Source organism: Arctopsyche grandis, chromosome 10 (genome assembly GCF_051622035.1).
Source record: "Arctopsyche grandis isolate Sample6627 chromosome 10, ASM5162203v2, whole genome shotgun sequence".
NCBI classification, from domain to species: Eukaryota; Metazoa; Arthropoda; class Insecta; order Trichoptera; family Hydropsychidae; genus Arctopsyche; species Arctopsyche grandis.
In genome coordinates, this window is record NC_135364.1 from 22,348,049 (window position 1) to 22,365,062 (window position 17,014).

The following is a 17,014-nucleotide window of genomic DNA, read 5'->3' on the forward strand; positions in this document are numbered from 1 at the left end:
AAATCGATAAAAGCTGTCATATTTAATATCGTATTTGTACGTCAATTGCAATATATGAAACATTAAAGATTAATAGCAAATGACGTTGATTATTAAAGTGCCTACAAAGTTATACGAGGAACTTCCCAGTACATTACAGCAATTATCCCCCATGTCTATGTACATGGACGTACTTACAAGCTGTTACATCGAACCTACATACATAGGTATATAAGTGTATTGGTATACTCGGGTAAAAAGCATCGCTAAGTACAAAATTGATTGCCCGTGTAATTTGTTGAATCCGTTTGATCGGATGCGATTTCAATACAGTCGAAATGCGAGACGAGAAGACGTGAAATGGCCACAATAATATAATTGAATAAGCGATATTCAAACGTGGACGTTTCGAAATTGATTTTCAAACGGTCCCGCACAATGGGTGCGAAATTAGTGATGATTGGAAGCGGTTTGGACGCTGTCGATGGCTCAAGAGAGGCTGATGAAGTGACGACCGATGATACGGCGATTCGTAGGGGATCGACAAACGGTTGAGGATGACTGGTTCGTTGGCAACAGTCCTAACCATTGACACCGATAAAATTGATTTTAATAATGCGCGCGAGTGCGCCGACGCGGTGTTGGTTCCTTGTAATCAATCAAACTAAGTGGAGTTACATACGTAACAAAAAGTCATCCAATGAGAGGCTGGACTTGTAGCCGTAGCATGCAAACTCGATTATATTGAAAAACAAACTACACAAAAGCTCCCGAAAATATGATCCAATAAAGTAGGTATAGAATATGAGATGACATCAGCTACTCATCCCAGGTTGAAATTTATAAGCAACTGAGAAATGATTTATGATTTAGTAAATATTACATGATTTCCGTTAGGTAAGAATATGTACATATTACATATATGCATGTATATTGAAACATTAATAATACAATGAGTTAAACCTTTTATGTGCTAGACGAATTCGAATTTCGCATTGTATGTTATTTAATTTGGCATCATTAATTTATTTATTATAATAGTGACTATAAATCATTGTTAAAATTTCAACATTGGATATTTTGCCAATTAAAGTTTACTGGAAAATTGGGTTTTTTCCATAAATTTTCAATTTTTGACGAGAGAGAAGAAATTTGTTTGAATTGTTGTAAAAGACGCCAGTTTACTGGTAATTTTTAATGATTTTGAGATGATTTATCGCTTTACCGGAAAAACGGTATTCTCATTGAGTCGTAACAGGAAATTTTTTATCATATTTATGTATTAAATATTAATACATATTTTTTAAATTGAAAGTGAATATGTATATTTATCCATAATTTTTTTTTTATATAAATCTCATTATCTCAAACTAACTTTACATTTTTATTTATTTATTTATTTATTTATTTATTTATTTATTTATTTATTTATTCTAAACAGACCATTGTGGCATAATAGGAATTCCTAAAGCGCCACAATGGTCAAAAAATATAACACAAAAAAAAAACAAAATAACAATTAAACATAAACATAAATACATCCATACATAAACATAAAAAATAGCATTTAATAATAACAGATAAAGTAAAAATATCAAATAAAATATAGCATAAGGAATGCCTTGCACCTACAGCCAGTTTCAATAAATATGTAAGAAACAACTACAAATACAAAACATCCCTGTAAGGCCCAAATGGAAGAGAGTTAATCAAAATTTCACTCATAAATCACAATCAATCATGAAAACAATGATGAGCGCAGACTACCAGATAAATGGGTTAGAGTAATTTCCGACAATTTACGCTCACTAAGGTGGAAAATTTAACTAATTTAATTTAATTAATTTAACTAATAAACATATTTATTAAAAAAAAACAAACAGAATTACTACTTATATAAAATTGACACCAAAAAAGTTTCTAAAGATTAATAACTACAATGAAAAAAGTAAAATAAAAACAAAGAAGAAAAGCATTGATTAATGGCAGATAGTGACAAAAAAGAAAATAATTGAGTAATGGCAGATAAAAACAAAAAAGAAAATCATTGAATATGGCGAAAATACATATTTACATATGATGTACATAAGTATTACTAAGAAAAATGATCAATAGAAATTTAAAGCAAGAAAAGGGACAGCAAAAAGGATCAATATGAAGAAGAATATTGATAAAAGAAGAACAAGATCTAAATAAAAAGGAATTACAGAGATTAATGTGAAGAATTACGGAGGAATCTGCTTGCACATTGGAATAGGATCTTACTTAATAAATAAGACCTATCGATTATATAATTCAAAAGCTAACATTAACAAAAAAACATAAATCCTAAATTTTTCTCCTAGATTGTAAGGAAACAAAAGGATTATTTTTCTAAATTATTAACATATATGTATACTCGATAGAAATAATTCCCAACAGCACTAGCAAATTCCAGATGACTATTTACAAATGAATTGAAAAGCAAGGCAACATGAAGAAAGATAGAAAATATTATGTCTAATTATAACACTTAAAATCAAAATGTCTCTTTTTGAATAGTGTCCTTATAGGGATCAAAAATATATTTAATAACTTTTTGAATAAGTCAAATATTTAAGTTATAACTGAAAAATATTTTGGCTCTACGCCGAGCTAGAGCTCTCAAGTGAGCAGAAGAAGAATTTGGTGATTGACAACAAAATTACAATCGTCGAACTATACTTTCAATAATGAGTCTTGTTTTTTTTTAATTTAATTTTTTTCATATTTTTTCTCCGGCCAATGCATATAAGACAATTTCACGCAGAGGTAGCATTACATGTACACACATAAACCAAAGAACACAGTACTTTTTTCAATGACCCTTCTCCGAACGAGATTTTGAAATTATTGTTTATTTAGCGGGAAGGGGAGTTTAAGATCTACCTATGTATGTATGTATGTATGTACATATATCTATAACACCATCAAAGACGATCTCGCTGCCGTTATTATCAATATAATATTTAGCCGGGGAAAAAAGTTAATATGACCGGTTTTTCTATTGACGACTTCGACTTCGACTTGCAGCTTACATTTTCAATATTTTCATTAGAATAATAATGCCGCAGTTAACCGCGCTAAGTACATACACCGTCAGATAATTGTCCGTTATTAGCGGCACTTAAAAGCGACCGTTTCATTGATTTAAAGAACGGCCACACAAAAAAGGGACTAATCACTTTTAATTGATACCATTAGGTAAATGGACTGAAAGATTGAATGAAAGTCTACAGCAGAGACTTACATACGTACATATAATACATATAGAATGCACAATAGAAAGGTACGAATACCAGATACAATATTTACATAACCTTATCTTAGTACACACTAGACCAGGGATATGAAATATACAGCCTTCGCAGCTACATACCTACAAACCTTTTGAGTATACATATTTAGATACATTTTTTCCCAATGAAACTAGTTTATATGAATAAAAGTACATATGTATCATAATCGTACATAGGAATGTCACATTTTTTTTTTGACAAATAAGATGAGATTTTCAAACTATGAGTCAATGACTGTTTTAATATTGAATGTATTCTTAAATTTTACACGTATCACGGATATAAACTTGCAAATTAATTAAGTTCATATATACATATGTATGTTTAGCTTACTAATAGAACTAAGCTATTCATATCAGTGATATCCGTGACGCAAAAATATACCGTCTTTAAATAAAAATTATAATACATATAACAAAAGAAAACTTCTAAAAACAAAAATTAAAAAAAAGTTCTAAAAAAAGTCTCTAAAAAAACTATAAGAAATATAGCAAAAATGTTTATATTCTTGAATTTCTAAAAATAAAGACAATTTCTAAAAATAATAATTAATTAGAATACCGATTTATAGTTACTCCGCAGCAGGGATCCCAAATATTTTAATATATTCGAATATCGAATATCGAATAGTAGCTTTAAATGATTTATTTGTAGTTTTAAAAAGTTCAAGATATTATTAAAATTTTAAGAGAATCATCCGGAACATCAAATAGAACTAAATGTGCTGTAGATTGAAAATAAAAAAAAAATATGTTCGTATAAAAAGTATTCGAATATTCGGGTTTGCAATCCCTACTCCGCAGTATTGCGTCAAAGCTATGCATGAAATGTGTGAAATTCCGCAAATAAATGAAACTATTGCAAATATCCACAAAATATGTCAATGAAGATAGAAACGAATCTTTGTAATATTAAAATTATGGCTATGAAAAACCGGACATGGAAAATTGCAGACATAAAAAATTACGCGCGTGAAAAATTATATTTTATGTGTGCTTTTTAATGTGAAATATTTTAGTGCGAGTAATTTTTATGTTGAAAACTTTAAGTCACCGTAATTTTCGTGTTCAATTTTATCCGACAACCGTTCATTTCCGCAAGAAATCCAAAGAGAGGGCACGTTATCCACCTTTTCATATGATATTAACCCATAATTTACAATCAATACAAACCAAGAACGACTAAACAAATTCCATACAAACAGGTCGGGGATGAGATTTACTCCCGGCTGAAAATTGTTATGATATATTGTTTTGGCTAAAATAAATCGATCAGATTACACGTGACAAATTTGAGCCTTCTTTACGAGACTGGCCCTTTGTGACAATTGAAAACACTTTTTCGACATCGTAAGGCTTCTAAGGTGGGTTATGGGGTTTTAGGCGACCACCCACGCACAGCACACGTCAAACCCTCGACCTGGGAGTCCCCGGTCATTAATTTCCCCGGGACCGTTCGGCTACCCCCCGATTGTCGCTATGGGATTATGACCGCGAGATTTTTTACGATTGTACTCTGCACTATAAATAATGATTGTTTGTTGTAAGCAGGTTGCCGCACGCGAGTCTGTCCGATTTATCGGTTTCGGTCCACGGTTAACTCGATCGCCGACTACCGTCTTCAGCTGACCCTAAGTGGAAACTATTGTATGCACTTGTTCTCCGAGTCAACTTGAAGAAGGTCTTACACGAGCCAATTACAATAAAATCCGATGGTCTTCGGCGAGATTTAAATTAATTCGGACACCGTTTACGAATCGTCGACGATAAATTGCGCGATCGCGATAAAATAAGAGCGGGGTGAATTAGCGCTCGGATAATTGTTAGAGCACTCTAGTCAGTTAGTCCATAAATTCGATTCCTATGAGTATTAAATTTCATCATGATATGTTAAGAAAATCATACTTACTCTTTAAATAAAAATACACAGTAATACATACAAAAATTTATTCCAAAACACATTTTCTCTATTATACCTACATATGTATGTATTCAAAGAATCAATACATGAAGTATTACGAAATGTTGACTGATATTTTGTAATGGCTCTGTGATACGTTTGATATGAAACTACATACATAAATACATATAAACTGTTTCTTATCCATTCAAGTAAATTCAAATGAAGTCTGCTATAATTTTAAATATTATATCAACATACATATGTATGGATGTATGTACCTATAATATTTGTAAAACATCCTTTTTTATACCTATAAAATACATATGTACTCGAATATCTTTAAAGAGCATTCAACTTATTGAATAACAATAAATTGACGCGGAATTTTAATATTTAAATCATGCAATAAGGGAAATTTGTCTTTTCATGAATTAACATTACTTACATAGTAGAAGGATAGAGTAAAGAGATTGAAATAGCAATGGGCGGGTCATGTGACTATAAGAATGGACGAAAGGTGGACAAAAGAAGTTCTAGAATGGTACCCGAGAGAATGCTAAAGGGTAAAAGGAAGACCGCAGTGAAATGTGTAGACGAAATTAGCAAAATGTGTGGGTGAGATGGATTAAAGTTGCGCAAAATAGAGACGAGTGGAAGCGCGTTGGAGAGGCCTTCATCCAGCAGTAGATGGTGAGTGGCTGTAGATGATGATGATGATGACATAATAGAAAAGATAACATAAATAATTCAACAAAAAATACAAATAAAAAAGCAAAATTTTCAATTAAACTTTAATTTGGATCAACTCAATTGGGAATTGACGACTTCGAGCCTCTGCTTAATTTTGTCATCGTTAAATTTTTTTTTATTATTTGACTATATTTTTTAATTAATGCTTCTAATTGGTTTACGAAAAAAAGCAGGCAGTATCGAAGCCATTTAGACACTGACACTTGATATAAAAAAATAACAATTATATCATATTTAAATGACAGCATTTACAATTTATTATGTTCATTTAACCAAATTAGAACAGCTTTTTTCTAGGATTAAACCCTCATAAGTATTTATTTTGCCATCCTCAACTGAATATAAAAATGTACATATTTTACAATTACGATACTCAGAATGGTAAGCCCATCAAGCAAATTTATTTTATCATACAAAAATTCTAAAAAATATAATTAAGCAATAACAAAACGGATAAGACCTGCTAATATCAAACGCGTATATAAATTCCCGACGTGCAATAAATTCGGAATTAATTCATTAACGAGTACGTGAACGAGATCAATAGTGTACAGTGTGAGATCATACACACACCGTAGAAATAGAAAGTGGCGAAAAATTATTATTAGCAAACTCAATAACTAGCTGGAAGAGAGCAAAAAATAAAAAAAAGCGGGCGCACTCGCTCGAGGGTAAGTCGAAGTTGTTTCGTGGGAAAAGTCAAAAAAAGGACAAACACACACACACAAACACCTGTACACACTATTTTGAAAACTCTTATCTCGAACAAAAGTAGCCTAATTGCATAAATTAAACGAGCGCGATTTTTCATCGAACGCAAATAACGTCACATTGTCGAATCGATATTAATTAATTTAGGGCGAAAATCTAAGGTAGGCGCGAGATAAAGCGGTGATGGATCGGTCCTCGAAATGGTAACGCTTTCACCCTCGAAAAGCGTCAACGGACGCGTGCTAACGGCCGTTAAATAAATATGTGTCTCTTTGCTTAACGACCGCATTAGTCCGCACGGCGTTCGACTTGTTTGATCTCCGCGGATCTACGGTTTTCATCTGCGCGCGAGGTCAATGTTTAATCCATCTCTATATTTTAATCCATGTGCCGTTTTTTTTTTTTTGTTTCGCTTTCGTCTCAAAGACCCGGCGACTTTTTTTTTTTTCGGTGGAACTATCTTGACCGTGCCCGTGTAAAAAATAATCTAGATCACCGTTGCGAAACACTTAATGGCTACAATTCGGCTAATTAATATATTTCAAAGTAGCTCTTTTAAACACGCGAGATATATAATATACTATATACGCGTTTTGTTTTTGTTTGGCGTCATTGACGCGTTCGATTATTTGTTTAATTTTGATATGGAATTTACATAATATATAATAGAATAGTATGTAGTAAGCGAACTACATTTTTTTTCTTAATCGATGCGGTAAATACATACATACATTTGTCTAAGTGTATAAATTAAGTTTAATATGCATATGCATGGCTTTTGCAATTACTTTCCCACGATAGTTCGATAAAAAATGTTAATTTTTAAAGCGTCTGTGAGCAGTTGTAGCTGTTGCATAGAAATGTACATACATATGTACATACGTATACGAAATCTACAAGACAAAAGTTATATCAAAAGCTCAAGCTCTCGCAAAAGAGCTTTGACTATCTGCAAGTTAACAACCTTCTTAAAGCTATCAAGAAGCTATTTCATCAATATACTCTTAGGTATGTGTCAAAATAATCGAAAGTATGCAATTAATTAATTATAAGAAGAAAAAAAAAGAAAATGACTAATGTTGAATTCATTAACATGTATTCCAAATAGTAAAAATATGTATTTATAGGTCACATATTCTAGTATAAAAAATAGGTTTTTAAATGTTAAAAATCTATTTTTGTAAAGTTGATTTAAGTGACTCGATAACTCTTTAGGCATGTCATTATTTTCTTTAAAATTTGAAACATTTTTTTATGAAAATGACAAATGTTGTCATTTTGTTAGTAAAACGCTTTTTAAATACATTTTAAATAAATAAAACCTTACCCAAAATTAGACTAAATGAATACTAACCTTTCCAAGCTCCCAATAATACAAAATAAATCCCTAAAAATAATTTATAATACACCCATATACACTAACTTGAAAAAACTGCATGCCATAAATAATATTCCGTTTGTTACAGACATTACTAACAAGTTAACCAGTAGATTCTATGACAGAATCACTAATAACCATACTAACACACTTGTGAAGAGTCTCGGTGATTACAACAAAATGTCTATACCCTTCAGGTATAAACACAGATTACTTGAACACAGTCTGCTTTAGGTCATCGAATTTAGAGTCTTTAATTAATATTATGTATTAGATGTACTATGAGCTTTTATAAGAATTGTAAATAGGTTTTTGAGCTCTTTTTCCTATTATGCTGTACATTAACATTAGAAGAATGTAGTATATAATAATATGATTACTAACAAAATTGAATTAAAATTGTAAAATAGAAAATGACCAGTAGATCATTAGCTTTTAAAATAGATATAAGATGTATTGTGAACATAATTTAGTAATAATAAAACGCATTTAAAAATCAAAAGATATATAAATTCCATCTAGGAAATGTATAATTTATACTACATAGAGTACCCACATAATTCATGAAAAATTCAATAAATTTAATTTAATTGAATACAATGTATGTACAATGTATATAATAACGACCCCATGAAATTGTGTACAGTGTGAAGCGACACGCCGAGATAGAATGCTCCGAAATACCAAACGACGAACTGTCAACGGAGTAGCAACGATTAGTTATGACAGATCTTCCTGTCAAATCACATCGCGTCACGTCTGCAGCATCAATTGGGATTATTGAAATAGTCTTTCGCGTCATGTCGTGTCGCGTCGCGTCAAAATGGCAGTAAAACGCGCTACGAGTGATTCAACGTAGAGCAACACTATGTACAATGTACATATTTTAATCTTATCGATTAATAAGTTCGTCGAGAAAATGAATAGCGGCACTTCTTCTCGACAAAAGTCACACAATTCCAATAGGCAAAGTCCGCTTACGGAGACCGCAAAGTTCACGGACTAATGAAAGCGTAATGGGTGCAATAAAGCGTTTTATTCATTGTACCCATTGTTCCTGTCGAGGCTCGAATATTGTGGAGTGTTGCAGCGGGTCGGCCCACGCTACGAGAAGCGGCACCCTTTGTCTCTATCCAGCCGACCACAATAGATATAATAAAAAGGAAAGACAAAACGGTGAAAAATATCAGCGCCAAACACGTGCGAGCTCTCGGTGTAATAAATTCGTACGCGTTGTAGTGGAGATAACCTACGCACGCTGGGATCGAGCACTTCTCCACGCGAAAAATATTACAATCATCAATATACTGACTATACATAATTAATGAATCAGGTAGCTGAATTTCTATACACAGGTTCATTCGGTTTTGATATGAAAATCAAAAAATATAATGAAGTTTGGTATTTTTGAGCTGACGTGTAATACAGTAGTAGCCTATTCCTATTGGCTTATTTTTTCTATAGATGCAGTTGACAGGGATTCAAATATATAATGTATTTGAATAAAATAAATAAACAATCAAAGAGATTGAAATATGATAAATCTATTAAAAAAAATCTTTTATGAATTATGTTTGGGGATTTTTTTTATGTTTTCTAATTTGTAAATGGAATTTTTTTTAAGTTTTCTAATTTGTAATTTATAAGTGGAAAATATAATATTAAAAGAGAAAATATTTATTTCCTTTTTTTGAAATTGACAACCATTTCTTTAAATGTACATATATTTTGAACAACCTTTTATTTGTATACATATTTTTTTTTTTAATTTTATTGTATTTTAATAAAATTTTTTTGAGCTTTTTCTACATCACATACTACGAGCCTCTTAACATCTTAATCATATACACAATGAATCTATATAAATGATGTATTATGAGCAAGGCCGACGAGAGAGGGGGGGGGGGGGGGGAAGCTGGGGTAAAGTTCTAGGGCCCGGACTACTTGAGGGACCCCGTGTCAGAAACCATGCCTGTTATATCATACTTTCTCATTCAATTATTTCAATAGCAACCAACATATAGGTATTTTTCTAATAGTTTTGATAGATTTTTCGCATACATATTAAAAGAATATATCTATAAGATTTTTTTTAGTTTCTCATAGGTTTCTCATAATAATTTTTACCAGGCCCCGGGATTCCTGGCATAACCGAAATCAGACATTGCCACTGGGTAATTGATCCAAATCAAACCGAAAAAGGAACAAAATCAAAAAAATTTTACTGAATGTTTTCAAATAACAGATTGTAAATATAAAAAAAATATACAATGGCATAAATTTTTATAACCCTCATTTATATTATCACTTTGTATCGATATACATATGAGCCTTTATATTTGAAAGTGGCGAAAGTTCAATTTTCAGTTCTAAGAACACTATTACTGTTTGACTTAATTCACAAATTGTTATCACTTATTTTAATTCGATACTTCCAGAATCTCGGAAAAGCAGAATAAACATATTACAGGCCACCAGTATTTTTAAATATTGTTAAACGCAAAACTATATATTTCATGCTTTGCGAAATTTTTATCGAAATAAAGAAAAGTGAACTTATTCCACTTTTAAATATAACGACTCATATATATGTAATATTATAAAATTAAAAAAAATATATAAATTGAGTCCCCCCTCTATCTTATGCCCATGTACATATTGTATAGTCAAATCAAAATTTGCCACACGGCCACCAATTAATCCCACCGTACACTGACTCGGTTGTCGTAACGCGGCACCATTATCGGAGACCGATACGAGCTGACATCAGATGTGTCGATGGAGATAACAGAATCGCCATTTAGAGTAGTCACCCCGCCAATAAAAACCGCAAACGGTGTTCGGTCGACCGCTTCGCCGGAACCGCACTCTGCGGCGGTCTGTTCGCTTATCCGGAAATTCTGGAAACGAGGAAAATTTAAACGTCCAAAGACAACAATAACCGCAACATGTATATATGTATGTATGTATGTATGGCCAAGGCTGCTTGCTACCCGTTTTGAAGACCGAGTGGGCGTCACATTCGTATCGCGCAGGTGTAAGGGCGCGTGCGGTTGGATTGCGCCTCCCTATATGTACCTGTAAACGAACTCCATATTAATTAGCGTTGCGGTCTCGTTGATAAAACCGCAACATTGGCGTGCTCGATAAATTCGACGATTATTTAAATTGATATTAACGCGATGGTATAGTCACTCGTGATAATATTCGTATTAGATTATGAATGGAAGAGGTGTCACTATAAAAGCCTACGTATGTACATAAATTATGCAATATAGTCAAGCTACCAAGCAGGTTCATTTGTGAAATATACTACCTGTACTAAAAAAAGTTTTATTTTTATTTTTTATTTTATTCAATCAATCAATCTATGTACACTCTTCATTACTGATCGCTCCAATGCGATACTATACAGATCAAGAAACACAGCAAATTATATACATAATTCGAAATTATAAATGACATCTATGGTTAAATATAGCAAATGCGTTGTAAACATCGTATACAATACGATCAACAAACATTTATACAACAATACGATTTTTATACAACAATCATCCACAGAGACGTCTATGGAGAGAAGCCCGGCAAACCTTGAGATATAATATAATAACTCAAGATTTCGCGAGACAAATGGGTAGGGAAAGCCAATTTTGCAGGAATCGTTTCAATTAAAATCAGAAAAAATTGACAAATTCTTATAGGAAACGATCGACTTGGTCACAAACCAAGGTCTGCCAGCAGCTACCAGTGTGATTCGAACTCATAACCACACTGACCATAGCAAGACATGCTAACCGCTAGTCCATGCTGCTGGTTGCAAGTATATTGTGTGACGTCACGTTGGTGATTGATGTAAGTTATGTACGATGAATGTAACTTGAGTTTGAGTCTCAAAACATACTGAGTGGGACGTGGTACGTGTTTTTTTTTAGATACTTTTAAACGTGTGATAAAAACGCAGCACCTCTAGCCCATATTCATGGTACACAGTCCCAAAAATCACCCCCTGGAGTTTTTTCGGTGATATTTTATCCTTGCTTGACAGTGATCGATAAAGTTGAATTCCATATTTGAAGAAATGTAGGAGAAACTTGTCGTTTGCATATGGATATGCAAACATGTGCGACCTCCCAAACATATGCATTCTGCACGTGCAACTACACCCGAATTTGGTTTGGGGAACACCTACTGTTTACAAGCCATGGACGTGACACCCCATACCACTCAGTGAGTTTTCGCTCTTAAGGTACTAATACTTAAAGCAAATGTTAAGACATTAACAAGCATCTAACACTTGATTTATTAAATTGGAGTGGTGAAGTCAAGTCAATAAACTTACGTGCGGTCTACTTGCTTAAGTCACATCTCTCATCACGCAAGCAATTCACTTATATTTGAACGCGTGTCATAATCAACAGCTTGATTACGTGCAAAGGCACTTCTTTGTACTATTTTAATAATGTACCGCTTCTTTATTTGCATCGTATTCAAACATCTTTACATCAAGTGCCAAGTCAATGATACTTTTTTGATTCGATAATACACAATCTATTCTAGTCATTTCAAAATGTGTGTAGACAATAACATAAAAGTAATGACTAATGATGACATAAAAGCTGTCTACTATAGCATAATGACGGTACCTGTTTGTATAATATATAGCTTCAACACTAGCAGTAAAATATTCCAACAATGGACAAATCAAACAATTTATCACACATTTGAACGAAAAAATATTAAATTTAAGACACGTGAAGATCTATCGAGAGAACTACACATATTCTTATATCACTAAGGTAAAATAAAATAAATATATTTGATAGAAAACGGCATAAATTCCATCGGCGCGTCACTGCTTTCGTTACATATCGATATCTTACGACCCACACACGATTTCCATGTCGGTAATTAGCCGCAGATAAGAAGCGTAGGATTCATAATATAAAATGGCTGCATCTCTCTTGACATGTACGCAACGTTGCGTTTCCGGTCGAGCCTCCTACCCCGCGGCATCGCCTATCTCGAAACGTTTCCACGACTGCAATTAACATTTAATTCACTTCAAAACAACAAAAGAAAATGAAATAAAAAAAAACAAACCAATGAGCACTCCAATATCACACGAATGTACGTACATATGTATATGTTTGTGTGCAATTTTGATTCATTTCGTACGATTCGAATGTTAATATCGTGCATTTATTATGCAAGCGTACCTTCGGAATCGCAACGAGCGGCGATCCTCCTACGCGCTGAAAGTTTACCTTGATTTGATCAACAGATCGGCTACCGCACTACGCTACCAAATACGGTACGGGTACGTTACCGGTAACTGTATCGATCGCCGATGGGTAACATTACATACCTTGCCCATCATTCTTTCGAGTGCACTAGGCATGTAACGTGTATGATAAATTACATATATCGACTACAATAGATATGCTCGAAGTCTTGAAGATTTCGATTTTCATCTGTATGTATATATCAACATATGTACATATGTATATACATACATAAGTATTATCAAAACTAGCTAGACGATTAACTTTTTTGTACATTATAAAGTGAGCTTGTAAAATTTAATAATAAATTTAAAACAATAATCAAGATTTGTTGTTACTGCTGTCTACTATTGTCGAATGAGATTGTAGTTGTCAAAGTATTACCAGTGTGGATTGACTCGGGTAAAATATTGTTGAAATTGACTTCGTATAGTTTAAATTGATTTACATTAGGTAACAAAACATTTTTGATCATATTTCGGAGTTCTTAGTTGGTCGTCTTGAAGAGTTTTTTTAAGAGAATCTCAAATGATACAAATCATATACATATATGATCGTAAGAAATTATTGTTTTCCAGTTCAGGTATTTTTTTTCATATAAATATATGTTAAAGTAGATAGGGAAAATGAATTTATGTAAAAAAATAATTTGAGTACATACATATACGTGTAAAAATGTACATATGTACATATAATGTACGTACATACATACATACATATACAAATGTACATATTAAAATGTAGGTTTATAATAATTTTTTTATATAAAATGCATACTATTTTGATAAATTTAATGGGCGCTTTCTTTCAAGATTAATGATTTTTTTATGAGAAAAATAAATACTAGAATATTAAAAAAAATATATTGCAAAACCTTTATCCGTAATTTTCCAAACATTTTCCTACATATCACACACATAAAATACACGCACGTACATATATCTATCTACCTACGTAAACCCATATAATATTTGAAATGTGTTTTTTACGTGCCAAATAGTATGTTAATATTGTCAGCGGTTAAGCGGGTGGTTCGCCCGTCGAAATTTTACGGGCATTTGAAATTTACCGATCGTTGAATAAATATTTGGATTAAGCGTTACACGACAACGGCGTAGTTTAACCGAATCCGTTTCAGACTTTTGATCGTAAAAATCTAATTTTATCGTTCTTCGAATGAGATTGAAAGGTAACAAAAATTATATAAAATACTAAACACGATAGATACGAAAGAATCGATACTGATTTATTTTATGAAGCATAACTTATACGAATTTCAAATAATAAATGAATGATATTATAAAGAAATGAGATTTGAGTAAACATGTACAATAAAATAAGCATACTAAAATCATTTTCGTTAAAGGTTTCGCGCTTAACCGCTCGGTGAGATCACTGAACAATTTTGTATGCATACAAATTTTCCCCACTTTTTATTCAATTAAATTTAAACATGTTGACAAAATATACAATAAAAATTCTTAAAATGTATTAATAATAATTTTTTTTATTAAAAACACACAAAACAAGATCGATTTTAAATCTACAAAAAATGATAAATTTTCACTAAATTTCACGTACTTTCTTTTCAAAGATAACCAAATAAACCATACATAGCTTTGTTGAATTTAAACATATTTCAAGTGTTATGACTATGAGTGGATGATGCATTCGCGTTATATAGGGTGTGTTCCTCGGCAATCAACTTCAGTGGCTAACTGGCCGGCGTTCGAGCCAGACGCGCTTCATGTTCGTACAAATCTCATATACACATACGTACGAAATCGATGTTTCGTAAACGTCTAATAACCGAAGTTTTCCGACAAATTTCAAATTTGAGAACATTTGAAAAAATAACAACCCACCATCCTCGACACACAAAAGACAATCAAAGTGAATCAAAACCAGGACTGCTTATATTTACAAGTGGGTGCTATTGTGCGAAAAATTGTGCATTGGATTTTTGTGACAAGCCATATCTACTGTGATTTGAATATCACGTGCAGGTGATAATTTCATTTGATTCGTACCCATGAATTATTCATACTCATCCCATCTACTATCCCCTGCTACGAATGTGTGAAAAAGCGTGATGCGTGTGAGAGAAATACTTCACCAACTTGACGCGATCGATAGCGCATTCCGCAGGTGCAAATATCTACGTTCGAATGTGTTCGGAATAAAATTAAGCTCCCCTAGCCGGAGTAAAAAGCTCCCGTCAAGCTTCGAGAGCATAATAGATGTGTGGGAATCGATCTATTGGCAGGTTGCGAACTACGCGAGAAATTACCCGCACTGTTGGTACGCAGGTAATATTATCGACGGGATAAAATCTACTGGTTAGTCCAAGGATAGGTATTATTATATCCCGTTCGCGTCCGCCAATTGAATCGAATTAAACCGGAAGATATATAGGCTAGTTAAATCGGTGGCGATCCGCAATAGTACGGAATCTGTCCGAGCGAATTAAAAGCTCCAGATTTATGGTCTCCTCTGGAATAGGTACCTGAAACAAGTAAACTGATCATTGGCGTAGTGAAATATACGCCATTTTATATCGTTGCTGTTTTGTACAATAGTTTATGGTGACATCAATTAGGTGAAAATATTTATTTCTACTTAATAATACAAACATACAGAATAAAGTACTTATTCAATATTTACTAAAGTCAATATTTACTTCACGCAGTCAATATCACTACATTATGAAAATTTCGAAAAAAATATATACTCAACTTCAATATATCTTCATTTAAATGTATACATAATTCAAGTTTTATACAGTTAGTTTTTATGACTTAATATGATATTTGATATAAATATGTGTATCTATAATGCCATCAAGATTTTTAAGTCTTATAAATATTCTCTTCCAACATATTCATTTCTTTTTTCCAACATACAATTTCGTTTTATTTTATTTCGCTTTTTTCTCTTTTAATTTATACCTATATATATGTACATACATACATATGTAAGTCCATCCCCTTGGGTCTACGGATGTTAACGCCTCCCCCAAGTATCTTAAATAAATAAATAATATTTCCTTTAAGTACATATCTACATAATCAGAAATATATTTCAATTCAGAATCTATTAGCATACTGTCTACATATACACATTAAAATTAAAAGCATACGAATTGATAGATGATAGTCAATAAGCTGCAATAAAAAGCATTGATAAAAAAGTTTTGAATAAAATGTAGTTCATTGACACAACCCCATTAAAAATGCAACAAATTTATACATAAGTTGACTTAAATCGATTTACTATTGTATCATAGCTAAATACACCACATTTAATTATCGCTGTTTGGATGCAGAAATATGCATCCTTTAAATTACGACGACGATAAACGTAAACCGAGACATGATATATAATACCCGCAGTGATTAAACACTTTAAATATGAAACATATAAGTACCTACATATAAATACCGACTAAATATAAACTGAAGCTTACGCATATACGTACATAAAAAGATAATCACACATAATACGCGCATCTATAAAATATGAAACATATTTCACCGACATACATATGTACATACATACATACATAAATAATGGAGTCCGAACAGTGAGCTACAAGACACGTCCGTGAATGTAAATACACAAATAAATAAAAAGGCGATAAATTAAAATTAGATACAACAAAGCGTCAACGGTGATAACGCACATTATTATAT